Source organism: Chiloscyllium punctatum, chromosome 1 (assembly GCF_047496795.1).
Source record: "Chiloscyllium punctatum isolate Juve2018m chromosome 1, sChiPun1.3, whole genome shotgun sequence".
In the NCBI taxonomy this organism is placed as follows: Eukaryota; Metazoa; Chordata; class Chondrichthyes; order Orectolobiformes; family Hemiscylliidae; genus Chiloscyllium; species Chiloscyllium punctatum.
The window spans coordinates 168129634-168142988 of record NC_092739.1 but is presented as its reverse complement, the minus strand read 5'-3'; the positions used below and the strand labels follow the sequence as shown (position 1 = coordinate 168142988).

The window sequence follows — 13355 nt, the reverse complement described above, 5'->3', positions numbered from 1 at the left end:
CCTTTTCACTTTTACGTTTGGCAGCTGCCAGTACACATGGACCAGGGTTATGAAGAGCCCCACACAGTCTACACTATACCCTTTCCACCCTACACCTGCCATACCACAGCACCCTCCTCCAATACAGAGTTTGTTACTGGCCTCCACCTCCACTGAAGCGCGTATGCAGGACACTGTCGCATTGCTCTGCTGTCTGGCAAAGAATGGACACAGGATCTCCATGGAGAAAATGCAACTCTGCCGGTACACACGCTCACATGGCCTCAGGCCTCTATCTAGAGAGAAAGCCACGGCCATCACTCAACTTCCCCGCCAGCCACAAGAACACCACTCAGGCTTTCCTGGGGATGGTGAATTATTGAAAGCACTGGATCCTGCACCACTGTGCCATTGACCAGCCCCTACCGGAGGCAGCCTCACCAAAGCAGCCAACGAAAGTGCACTGGACACCAAAGATGGAACAGGCATTCACCGAATGAAAACAGTGACTGGTCTCTGCTCCTGCCCTGGGGGGGGGGTCACAGACTATACTCCACCCTTCTACCTCTGTGTCAGTGAATCCATGGGGTTTGTATCCAACATCTTGTTTGTTTTATTCTTAGGTGCTGTCTGATTTCCAGCATTTACTGCTTTATAATTTCTGGTTGTGTCAGAAGTTGTAATAGGAAATCCAAATAATTTAAAATCTGGCACAAAGTTTCCTGAGCTCTTTTCCCAAAAATGTTGTTATGGCTATGTTGCTGTGTTTTCTGTGCAATTACTGTCTGTTATCAGAAAGGGGACAAAATGTCAGCAACACAAATTCCCAGCTCGGCGAATAGAACCACAACAACGAGCGCCCGAGCTACAAATCTTCTCACAAACTTTGAACACCTACAGGTGAGAGATGCTAAGACAAGCCAGGAAATGGGAATCCTGTGCCAACCGCCTAAGTGCCACATACGAATAACTCTGGTTCCTGCACAAATGTTGAAAGAATCAAATCCTTACACCATGTGTCAGCGGAGAGCTGGAGCTGACAACCTGAAGCGGCAGGTACAAACCACCACCGGAGGGAACGACACAGAAGCACTTCACAGGAGGCTCCCAAGCACTCAGGATGTCACCTAGACAGGGGACGAAACGTCTGCAACACAAATTCCCAGCTCAGCGAACAGAACCACAACAATAGAGGAAAACGAGTGTGCAGAATTCCATCATGTTTAGTAAATTGAACAGTTTAGTAGTTTGATGGTACAGCCAAAGTGTCTCTCAGCTGAACATCCCAATGCCCAGAGGCACGTGTTGATCTGAAGAGGGTGGAGTAGAAAAGAAATGCATGAAATCTGCAAGATCTTGGATTAGTACTTTGATAAGAAAGTGAGGACTGCAGATGCTGGAGATCAGAACTGAAAATGTGTTGCTGGAAAAGCGCAGCAGGTCAGGCAGCTTCCAAGGAACAGGAGAATCGACGTTTCGGGCATAAGCCCTTCTTCAGGAAGAAGGGCTTATGTCCGAGACGTCGATTCTCCTGTTCCTTGGATGCTGCCTGACCTGCTGCACTTTTCCAGCAACACATTTTCAGCTTAGTATTTTGATAGACAAGAACTGAATTAATTATCGTTAATACCTGATAAAATGGCATTAGCGCTGTGAGCAGGACATTCTTCATTCTTCTTACGGCTCCGACTACTGCCTTCTGTCACTAGGATGAGTTTTTTAAATCTACAAGCTGAACAACTGAGACCACATCCACCTTCCTAGCCTCTGTTATTGTCATTTTGAACTAATCAAAGTGATGTGTGCAGGGGAGGAAACAGGTCTTTCCCATTGAACCACATTTCAATTGAAAAGTTACTGTCCCATGATATTCTGTTTCAGAAAATAAATATACCCAACAAATAAAGAGAAAAGTGTTTGAATGACATGTGAAAGCTGAATTTATAATTAGAAGGTTGATGAATTTGCATAGCAGTACCAACTTGGAATGGCTACTGAGACTGCAAGTGCAAGAGAGCTTAATTAGCATGCACACTGAAACCAAGACAGTATTGGCTTAATAACTTAATAGAACATAGAACATAGAACAATACAGCACAGAACAGGCCCTTCGGCCCACGATGTTGTGCCGAACTTCTATCCTAGATTAAGCACCCATCCATGTACCTATCTAAATGCCGCTTAAAGGTCGCCAATGAATCTGACTCTACCACTCCCACGGGCAGCGCATTCCATGCCCCCACCACTCTCTGGGTGAAGAACCCACCCCTGACATCTCCCCTATACCTTCCACCCTTCACCTTAAATTTATGTCCCCTTGTAACACTCTGTTGTACCCAGGGGAAAAAGTTTCTGACTGTCTACTCTATCTATTCCTCTGATCATCTTATAAACCTCTATCAAGTCACCCCTCATCCTTCGCCGTTCCAACGAGAAAAGGCCGAGAACTCTCAACCTATCCTCATACGACCTACTCTCCATTCCAGGCAACATCCTGGTAAATCTTCTCTGCACCCTCTCCAAAGCTTCCACATCTTTCCTAAAGTGAGGCGACCAGAACTGCACACAGTACTCCAAATGTGGCCTGACCATAAGACCATAAGACCATAAGACATAGGAGTGGAAGTAAGGCCATTCGGCCCATCGAGTCCACTCCGCCATTCAATCATGGCTGATGCGCATTTCAGCTCCACTTGCCAGCGTTCTCCCCGTAGCCCTTAATTCCTCTAGACAACAAGAACCTATCAATCTCGGCCTTGAAGACATTTAGCGTCCCGGCTTCCACTGCACTCCGTGGCAATGAATTCCACAGGCCCACCACTCTCTGGCTGAAGAAATGTCTCCGCATTTCCGTTCTGAAATGACCCCCTCTAATTCTAAGGCTGTGTCCACGGGTCCTAGTCTCCTCGCCTAACAGAAACAATTTTCTAGCATCCACCTTTTCAAAGCCATGTATTATTTTGTACGTCTCTATTAGATCTCCCCTTAATCTTCTAAACTCCAACGAATACAACCCCAGTATCCTCAGCCGTTCCTCATATGCTAGACCTGTCATTCCAGGGATCATCCGTGTGAATCTCCGCTGGACACGTTCCAGTGCCAGTATGTCCTTCCTGAGGTGTGGGGACCAAAACTGGACACAGTACTCCAAATGGGGCCTAACCAGAGCTTTATAAAGTCTTAGTAGTACATCTCTGCTTTTATATTCCAACCCTCTTGAGATAAGAGACAACATTGCATTCGCTTTCTTAATCACAGACTCAACCTGCATGTTTACCTTTAGAGAATCCTCGACTAGCACTCCCAGATCCCTTTGTGCTTTGGCTTTATTAAGTTTCTCACCATTTAGAAAGTAGTCCATTCCTGTATTCTTTTTGCCAAAGTGCAAGACCTCGCACTTGCTCACGTTAAATTCCATCAACCAAAGTCCTGTACAGCTGCAACATCACCTCACGACTCTTGAATTCAATCCCTCTGCTAATGAACGATAATACTCCATAGGCCTTCTTACAAACTCTATCCACCTGAGTGGCAACCTTCAAAGATCTATGTACATAGACCCCAAGATCCCTCTGTTCCTCCACCTGACCAAGAACCCTACCATTAACCCTGTATTCCGCATTCTTATTTGTTCTTCCAAAATGGACAACTTCACACTTGGCAGGGTTGAACTCCATCTGCCACTCCTCAGCCCAGCTCTGCATCATATCTAAGTCCCTCTGCAGCCGACAACAGCCCTCCTCACTGTCCACAACTCCACCTATCTTTGTATCATCTGCAAATTTACTGACCCACCCTTTGACTCCCTCATCTAAGTCATTAATAAAAATTACAAACAGCAGAGGACCCAGAACTGATCCCTGCGGAACTCCACTTGTAACTGGACTCCATGCTGAATATTTACCATCTACTACCACTCTCTGACTTCGACCGGTTAGCCAGTTTTCTATCCAATTGGCCAAATTTCCCTCTATCCCATGCCTCCTGACTTTCTGCATAAGCCTACCATGGGGAACCTTATCAAATGCCTTACTAAAATCCATGTACACTACATCCACTGCTCTACCCTCATCCACATGCTTGGTCACCTCCTCGAAGAATTCAATAAGACTTGTAAGGCAAGACCTACCCTTCACAAATCCGTGCTGGCTGTCCCTAATCAAGCAGTGCCGTTCCAGATACTCGTAAATCCTATCCCTCAGTACCCTTTCCATTACTTTGCCTACCACAGAAGTAAGACTAACTGGCCTGTAATTCCCGGGGTTATCCCTATTCCCTTTTTTGAACAGGGGCACAACATTCGCTACTCTCCAGTCCCCTGGTACCACCCCCGTTGCCAGTGAAGACGAGAAGATCATTGCCAACGGTACTGCAATTTCCTCTCTTGCTTCCCACATAATCCTAGGATATATCCCGTCAGGCCCGGGGGACTTGTCTATCCTCAAGTTGTTCAAAATGTCCAACACATCTTCCTTCCTAACAGATATCTCTTCTAGCTTATCAGTCCATTTCACACTCTCCTCTTCAACAATACAGTCCCTCTCGTTCGTAAATACTGAAGAGAAGTACTTGTTCAAGACCTCTCCTATCTCTTCCGACTCAATACACAGTCTCCCACCACTGTCCTTGATCGGACCTACCCTCGTTCTCGTCATTCTCAGGTTTCTCACATACGCATAGAATGCCTTGGGGTTATCCTTGATCCTATCCGCCAGGGATTTTTCATGCCCTCTCTTAGCTCTCCTAATCCCTTTCTTCAGGTCCCTTCTGGCTATCCTGTATCCCTCCACTGCTCTGTCTGAACCTTGTTTCCTCAACCTTATGTAAGCCTCCTTCTTCCTCTTTACTAGACATTCAACCTCCCTCGTCAACCAAGGCTCCCTCACACGACCATTTCTTTCCTGCCTGATCGGTACATACATATCAAGGACACGTCGTATCTGCTCCTTGAAAAAGTCCCACATTTCCACCACATCCTTCCCTGACAGCCTATGCTCCCAACGTATGCTCCTCAAATCCTGTCTTACAGCATCGTAATTTCCCTTCCCCCAATTGTAAAATCTACCTTGTTGTGCGCACCTCTCTCTCTCCATAACCAAGGTGAAAGTCACAGAATTGTGGTCACCATCACCAAAATGTTCACCCACTAACAAGCCCACCACTTGTCCCGGTTCATTACCGAGTAGCAAATCCAATATGGCCTCCCCTCTGGTTGGACCATCTGGGGGGACGGCCTTTTGGCTCGGAATATGTGTCGTTCCTGAGGACCAGAGGAAGAGATTCTGCTCGAGTGTTGGAGGTTCGACGCAGCAGAAGCGTGCTGGCGGGGGAAAAACTGCGGGGGTCGTGTTGAGAGTCGTCGGAGCTGCTGGAGACCATCGCTGGATCGTGATTGGACGTTGGAGGATCGTTTGGTTGTGCTGACCTGCTCTTGGTGGATCTTCATGCTGGCTTCGGCCTAACGCCAATTCAGGGACCAGCCAACCTCTGAGCTATGGCCTCAGCAGCCACTCGCCGCCCGGGCCAGGGCATTCGGAACACAGTCAGGGTGACTGTGAAGAAGGTGGAGGAGCACACACCGGTGGATCGGACGGTGTTTGTGAAGAAAGTTCTGCTGGAGTGTTGCGGCCTTGCAGCCACAGACGTGTACTGCCTGCAGTGTGAGAGGTATGGGCTGTTGTTGGGTTTGAGCGAGTGAGAATATTGAGCATACTTACCTGGCAGGGGAGATACCATGATCACCAAGGTGGTTCTCCCAGGACGGGGTTAGGATCTAGCATCTGTTCTTATCAGAACAGCTTGCGAGTCATCAGAGCTAGTGAGGAGATCATCGCTGGATCGTGATTGGACGTTGGAGGATCGTTTGGTTGTGCTGACCTGCTCTTGGTGGATGTTCATACTGGCTTCGGCCTAATGCCAATTCAGGGACCAGCCAACCTCAGAGCTATGGCCTCAACAGCTGCCCGCAGCCCTGGGCAGGGTGTTCGGAACACAGTCAGGGTGACTGTGAAGAAGATTGAGGATCGTACACCGCTCGACCGCACCTTGTTTATTAAGAAGGTTCTGTTGGGATGCTGTGGGTTTGCTGCAGCGGACGTGTACTGCCTGCAGGATTTCCCTGGGGCAGGCTACTTCGATGTGACCTTCAGAAGCGTGAAGCAGTGCGAACAGCTCCTGAAGGTCTTCAAGGAGAAGGAAGGGGAGCCGCTGTTCTCCATCTTGTCGGCGACGCCATTGTGTGTGCTTCCTGCACAGAGGAACCGGGTTGTTACAATCCATATGTACAACCCCTACGTTCCAGCGGCTGATGTCCTGACCTTCCTGGGAAGGTACGTCCAAGTCGAGGGAGAAGCCACCGATGTGATCGACCCCTTTGGGATCTGGACCAGTAAGAGGCAGGTCAAGGTAACTCTGAGGGCCGATGACAGTGGGAACATCCTCCACCCACCCTCGAGCTTCGCAATCGGAGGGAGCAGAGGCTACCTGACATATGCAGGGCAGCCCAAAGTGTGCCGAACCTGCGGGAAGTCGGGACACGTGGCGGTGGATTGCAAAGTGACCATCTGCAGGAACTGCAAACAGGAGGGTCACTTGACAAAGGACTGTCGGGAGGAAAAGAGCTGCAACCTGTGCGGGGAGGCGGGCCACATGTACAAGGCCTGCCCGAGACGAGGAGCCGCCACCTACGCACAGATGGCCGGAGGTGGCAACACGAGCCGCGGACCGACAAAGTCTAACGAGGTACCGCGAATCAGCAAAGGAACGGTGCCTGGAGGCACCCAGAAGGAAGGGAAAGTTGTAGAGGAGCAGGCAGCAGACAGCGGGGAGATGCAGCAGCCGACCCAAGCTCCTGCAAGACAGACGGAGGAAATGGAAGAGGAGGGATCAAAGGAGGCAGAGCAGTGGATTATCGTTAAAAACAGGAAAAGGAAACCTCTCGAGGGCCCCAAAGCCACCAAGCGAAGGGGGAAGAGACACCTCCAAGAGGAGGATACAGGCAGCTCCTCCGAGGGTGAGGACGGGCGCAAGAAGGGTCGCCTCCGGAGGAAGAGGCAGAGCGCCGTGGGGAGAAAGGAGGGCAACACCGCCCAAGAAGGAAAAGACGATCCCTCTGAGGGGATGGGTGAAGGCCTCCCCCTACCCGGTGAGAACCAAGGGGTACCCACCGGCCCACAGCTCCAGGGAACTGGGAGCAGCGTCCCAGTGACAGCCCTGATGTCAGATGGAGAACGGGGCGATGCGGACCCTGGGTCTGACACGATGACACCAGAGCGGGGAAATGACTCCAGCGTGGAGCCGGACAACTACCTCAGCCCTGGGAAGGTCCAGCAGTTTGCTGTCACCACGGGGATGCACGCAGCTACCCCACTGGAGCAAGACCAGAAGAAAATGGACACTGGTAACCCCGCAAACTGTTAAAATGGGGTTTAAAATTGCCAGCATAAATGTGCGTAGCATTAAAGCGGCTACGCGATGTGTTTCAACGCTGGCCTTCCTGGCCAACGTCAAAGCCGATGTCCTGTTTCTGCAGGAGTGCGGGATACCGCACCTCAGCAGTTACAGGAGATGGTCGAGCTTGTGGGCCCACGGGCCGTCAGTGTGGTCGGGGGGCAACGATAGCCGCGCCTCCGGCCTGGGTATCCTGTTGCGGGGAGGCAACTTCACCATCTCCGAGGTTAAGGAGGTGGTGGGCGGGCGCCTCCTCGTCGTGGACGTCAAATACAGAAACGCTCCCGTGAGACTAATCAACGTGTACGCCCCAGTGGGTAAGAGTGAACGGTTGGCCGTCCTGCAACAGCTTCCACTGCTGCTGGCTACGTCCAGGCCGGTCATTCTGGCCGGAGACTTCATAGAACATAGAACATAGAACATAGAACAATACAGCACAGAACAGGCCCTTCGGCCCACGATGTTGTGCCGAACTTCTATCCTAGATTAAGCACCCATCCATGTACCTATCCAAATGCCGCTTAAAGGTCGCCAATGAATCTGACTCTACCACTCCCACGGGCAGCGCATTCCATGCCCCCACCACTCTCTGGGTGAAGAACCCACCCCTGACATCTCCCCTATACCATCCACCCTTCACCTTAAATTTATGTCCCCTTGTAACACTCTGTTGTACCCGGGGAAAAAGTTTCTGACTGTCTACTCTATCTATTCCTCTGATCATCTTATAAACCTCTATCAAGTCACCCCTCATCCTTCGCCGTTCCAACGAGAAAAGGCCGAGAACTCTCAACCTATCCTCGTACGACCTACTCTCCATTCCAGGCAACATCCTGGTAAATCTTCTCTGCACCCTCTCCAAAGCTTCCACATCTTTCCTAAAGTGAGGCGACCAGAACTGCACACAGTACTCCAAATGTGGCCTAACCAAAGTCCTGTACAGCTGCAACATCACCTCACGACTCTTGAATTCAATCCCTCTGCTAATGAACGATAATACTCCATAGGCCTTCTTACAAACTCTATCCACCTGAGTGGCAACCTTCAAAGATCTATGTACATAGACCCCAAGATCCCTCTGTTCCTCCACCTGACCAAGAACCCTACCATTAACCCTGTATTCCGCATTCTTATTTGTTCTTCCAAAATGGACAACTTCACACTTGGCAGGGTTGAACTCCATCTGCCACTCCTCAGCCCAGCTCTGCATCTTATCTAAGTCCCTCTGCAGCCGACAACAGCCCTCCTCACTGTCCACAACTCCACCTATCTTTGTATCATCTGCAAATTTACTGACCCACCCTTCGACTCCCTCATCTAAGTCATTAATAAAAATTACAAACAGCAGAGGACCCAGAACTGATCCCTGCGGAACTCCACTTGTAACTGGACTCCATGCTGAAAATTTACCATCTACTACCACTCTCTGCCTTCGACCGGTTAGCCAGTTTTCTATCCAATTGGCCAAATTTCCCTCTATCCCATGCCTCCTGACTTTCCGCATAAGCCTACCATGGGGAACCTTATCAAATGCCTTACTAAAATCCATGTACACTACATCCACTGCTCTACCCTCATCCACATGCTTGGTCACCTCCTCGAAGAATTCAATAAGACTTGTAAGGCAAGACCTACCCTTCACAAATCCGTGCTGGCTGTCCCTAATCAAGCAGTGCCGTTCCAGATACTCGTAAATCCTATCCCTCAGTACCCTTTCCATTACTTTGCCTACCACAGAAGTAAGACTAACTGGCCTGTAATTCCCGGGGTTATCCCTATTCCCTTTTTTGAACAGGGGCACAACATTTGCTACTCTCCAGTCCCCTGGTACCACCCCCGTTGCCAGTGAAGACGAGAAGATCATTGCCAACGGTACTGCAATTTCCTCTCTTGCTTCCCACATAATCCTAGGATATATCCCGTCAGGCCCGGGGGACTTGTCTATCCTCAAGTTGTTCAAAATGTCCAACACATCTTCCTTCCTAACAGATATCTCTTCTAGCTTATCAGTCCGTTTCACACTCTCCTCTTCAACAATACAGTCCCTCTCGTTCGTAAATACTGAGGAGAAGTACTTGTTCAAGACCTCTCCTATCTCTTCCGACTCAATACACAGTCTCCCACCACTGTCCTTGATCGGACCTACCCTCGTTCTCGTCATTCTCAGGTTTCTCACATACGCATAGAATGCCTTGGGGTTATCCTTGATCCTATCCGCCAGGGATTTTTCATGCCCTCTCTTAGCTCTCCTAATCCCTTTCTTCAGGTCCCTTCTGGCTATCCTGTATCCCTCCACTGCTCTGTCTGAACCTTGTTTCCTCAACCTTATGTAAGCCTCCTTCTTCCTCTTTACTAGACATTCAACCTCCCTCGTCAACCAAGGCTCCCTCACACGACCATTTCTTTCCTGCCTGATCGGTACATACATATCAAGGACACGTCGTATCTGCTCCTTGAAAAAGTCCCACATTTCCACCACATCCTTCCCTGACAGCCTATGCTCCCAACGTATGCTCCTCAAATCCTGTCTTACAGCATCGTAATTTCCCTTCCCCCAATTGTAGAAACTTCCTTGTTGTGCGCACCTATCTCTCTCCATAACCAAGGTGAAAGTCACAGAATTGTGGTCGCCATCACCAAAATGTTCACCCACTAACAAGCCCACCACTTGTCCCGGTTCGTTACCGAGTACCAAATCCAATATGGCCTCCCCTCTGGTTGGACAATCTACATACTGCGTTAGAAAAGCTTCCTGGACACACTGCACAAACACCGCCCCATCCAATCTACTTGATCTAAAGAGCTTCCAATCAATATTTGGGAAGTTGAAGTCGCCCATGACTACGACCCTGTGGCTTCTGCACCTTTCCAAAATCTGTTTCCCAATCTGTTTCTCCACATCTCTGCTGCTATTGGGGGGCCTATAATAAACACCCAACAAGGTGACTGCACCTTTCCTATTTCTGACTTCAGCCCATACTACCTCCAGAGGCAGATCCCCCTCAAACTTCCTTTCTGCAACCGTTATACCATTTCTAATTAGCAATGCCACCCCCCCTCCTTTTTTACCACCCTCCCTAATCTTACTGAAACATCTGTACCCAGGAACCTCCAACAGCCATTCCTGTCCCTCATCTATCCATGTTTCCGTGATGGCTACAACATCGTAGTCCCAGGTACCGATCCATGCCTTAAGTTCACCCACCTTATTTCTGATACTCCTTGCATTGAAGTATACGCACTTGAGCCCATCTCTGTGTCTGTAAGTAGTCCCTGTCAGTGCTACCTTCTCCACAGCCTCCCTACAGTCTTGGACTTCAACTGCATCATTGATGCTGATGGACGATCCGGCGGGGGGGACAGTAAACCGGACGCTACGTCCAGGGCCCTGATGGAAACGGTCAAAGACGCCAAGCTGCACGACGTCTTCAGCGCCCCTGCAGACGGAGCGCAGCGTAGATACACCTGGTCACGGGCAGACGGGTCTATCCGCTCAAGGATAGATTACCTGTTTGTGTCCCGAACGCTCTCGGTCAGATCCACCGACGTCAAGCCGGTGTTCTTCTCTGACCACTGCCTCCTGCTGGCCGACTGTCACCTACAGGACGAACAGCGGGCGGGCAAGGGAACGTGGAAACTGAACACTAAGCTGTTGACCCCGGGAAACATCGAAGAGCTCAAGAGGGATTACGCAGGTTGGAGAACCGTGAAGCCCCTCTTTGAGTCTCCAGCGGACTGGTGGGAAACGGTAAAAGGGAACATCAAGAGGTTCTTTATCCTCAAAGGTGTCCAGGAGGCGAGAGAGAGGCGGGGAAAACTGTCCCAGCTCCAGGAAAGTATGCAGAACCTGCTCCTGCTGCAGACGATGGGGGTGGATGTCACGGAGGACCTCAAGGAGGTGAAGGGCCAGCAAGCCTCGCTCTTTGCCTCGGAGGCCTCCAGGATAATCTTCCGGTCCAGGGTCCGCTCGGTGGAGCAGGACGAGACGTGCTCACGTTTCTTCTTCCAGAAGGTGCACAAAGAGAGCTCCGTGCTCAGCAGCCTGAAGAAAGAAGATGGCTCGGTAACGTCATCTCAGGCTGACGTCATGAGGATCAGCAAATCCTTCTACGCCAGCCTGTATGACTCGAAGCCGACCGACAGCGCGGCCTCCCAGTCGTTCCTGTCCTCTATCACGGAGGTCCTAGATGACGGAACACGAGAGAGGCTGGACCAGCCGCTATCTCTGGATGAACTGACCAAGGCCCTCGAGTCCTTCGAAAAGAATAAAACTCCCGGAAGCGACGGCTTACCGGTCGAGGTTTATTCCGCTCTTTGGGACTTGATTGGCCAGGACCTGCTGGAGGTGTATGTCAGTATGCTCCGGGCAGGTACCATGAGTGAATCCATGAGGAAAGGCATCATCACCCTCGTCTACAAGCGGAAGGGGGAGAGGGAGGAAATTAGAAATTGGAGACCGATCTCACTGTTAAATGCAGACTACAAAATCCTGTCAAAGGTCATCGCCAACCGGGTCAGGTCTGCTCTGGGATCGGTGATCCACCCGGACCAAACCTGTGCTGTACCGGGCAGGAAGATCTCTGAGAGTCTCGCACTCCTCAGGGATACGATCGCCTACGTGCAGGACAGGGGGGTGGACACCTGCCTCATCAGCCTGGACCAGGAGAAAGCCTTTGACAGGATATCGCATACATATATGAGGGATGTCCTCTCCAAAATGGGCTTTGGGGAGGGAATCGGAAATTGGATCAGACTGCTCTACACCAACATTGTCAGTGCAGTCTCAATCAATGGGTGGGAATCAGATAGCTTCCCTGTAAGATCTGGAGTCAGGCAGGGATGCCCCCTCTCACCCGCCTTGTTTGTGTGTTGCATAGAGCCATTTGCCGAATCCATCAGGAAGGATGCGAGCCTGAGAGGGGTGACTATTCCTGGCAGCGGGGGCCTACAGGTTAAGGCCTCCCTGTACATGGATGACGTCGCTGTTTTCTGCTCGGATCCGCTGTCCGTGCACAGACTCGTGTGCATCTGCGACCAGTTTGAACGGGCCTCGGGGGCCAAGGTAAACCGAGGCAAGAGCGAGGCCATGCTCTTCGGGAACTGGGCCGACCAATCCTCTATCCCCTTCACCGTCAGGACTGACCACCTGAAGGTGCTGGGTATTTGGTTCGGGGGGGCTGGGGCGTGCGCCAAGACCTGGGAGGAGCGGATCAGGAAGATGAGACAGAAACTAGGCAGATGGGGGCAACGGTCGCTCTCCATCGCGGGAAAAAACCTGGTCATCAGGTGTGAGGTACTCTCAGTATTGCTATATGTGGCACAGGTCTGGCCTATCCCCAGGACCTGTGCCGCCGCAGTCACCCGGGCCATCTTCCAATTCATTTGGAGATCAAAGATGGACCGGGTCCGAAGAGACTCAATGTACAAAGACCGGTGCAATGGGGGAAAAAACACGCCCAATGCCACCCTCACCCTGATGGCCACCTTTGTGTGTGGCTGCATCAAGCTGTGCGTGGATCCCCGGTACTCAAACACCAAGTGTCACTACGTACTGAGGTTCTACCTGTCCCCGGTGTTGCGAAGGATGGGCCTGGCCTCGCTGCCGCGGAACGCTCCGAGTAGTTGGACCGTTCCGTATCACCTGTCCTTCGTGGAGATATTTATGAGGAAAAACACCTTTGACCACAAGTCCATCAGGAAGTGGTCAGCACGTAGCGTCCTTGAGACCCTTCGGGAAAAGGAGAGGGCGGATCCTGTCGAGCGGTTCCCTGAGCAGACTGTCAAAGCCATTTGGCAGAATGCCTCATCGCCAGAACTTTCCAACAAGCACCAAGACGTGGCTTGGCTGGTGGTGAGAAGGGCTCTGCCTGTGAGATCCTTTATGCACGCCCGGACTCTCTGCCGCACCGCACGCTGCCCTCGAAGTG

At 50.8% G+C, this 13355-nt stretch overlaps 1 protein-coding gene across 5 annotated transcripts in view; it reads left to right on the top strand.

Moving 5' to 3' along the window:
* The window catches only part of fbxo41 (F-box protein 41), a 548611-nt gene that overhangs the window by 333389 nt on the left and 201867 nt on the right, over positions 1-13355 (top strand). Inside the window, exon 13 of one of the 5 annotated variants that reach the window (XM_072578272.1) lies at positions 2167-2233. The exons of the other annotated variants lie outside the window; for them this stretch is intronic. The gene's annotated coding sequence lies outside the window, so the exon portion shown is untranslated. Of the gene's footprint in view, positions 1-2166; positions 2234-13355 lie in introns of those variants that run through there. 5 annotated transcript variants of the gene reach the window in all.